The sequence below is a fragment of the Colobus angolensis genome, unplaced genomic scaffold (assembly GCF_000951035.1).
Source record: "Colobus angolensis palliatus isolate OR3802 unplaced genomic scaffold, Cang.pa_1.0 Scaffold181, whole genome shotgun sequence".
NCBI classification, from domain to species: Eukaryota; Metazoa; Chordata; class Mammalia; order Primates; family Cercopithecidae; genus Colobus; species Colobus angolensis.
In genome coordinates, this window is record NW_012114944.1 from 641,195 (window position 1) to 641,904 (window position 710).

A 710-nucleotide genomic window follows, 5' to 3' on the forward strand; every position below is an offset into this window, starting at 1 on the left:
CACCTCGCCCGGCTAGTTTTTTGTATTTTTTAGTAGAGACGGGGTTTCACCGTGTTAGCCAGGATGGTCTCGATCTCCTGACCTCGTAATCCGCCCGTCTCAGCCTCCCAAAGTGCTGGGATTACAGGCTTGAGCCACCACGCCCGGCCTTGACTTTTAACTTGTAGTCTCAACCACGAGAGAATAACTTTGCTTTAAGCCATCACATTTGTGGTAACATGTTATGGCAGCACTAAGAAATGAATACACTAAAGACCTGATTTCAAAGCTGCCTGGTGTAAGCTGGTGCTCAATGAAAGCTCATGGAGCCAAGTTAGGTTGTGAATATTCCTTAGAAGGACCTAGACCTCTGTGTGTGTGTGTTGAACAATAACTCAACGTGAGTTCTTTTTCCTGATTTGTTTCCCTAACTAAAATTTGTAGCTTCGATCAGAGAGATGGTCTCAGTTTCCTGTAGATCTTCTTGGAATTAGAGTAAATGTGACCTATTTTCCTCTTTAATGGCATCAAGGATGGGGCATTCTGAGCATGAATCACCATGGACAGTGACACATTTTTTATTGGCAAGGGGACCGGCCTTATTTTGGTAGATGAGTCATTCTCTTCCTCTGATTCAGCTGAAGTTTAGTACTAACGTCCAAAAGCAGAAAAGGAGAAAAAGAGCCAATTAGGATGTCTGGATACAATACTGCTTACACTGACTACAGAAA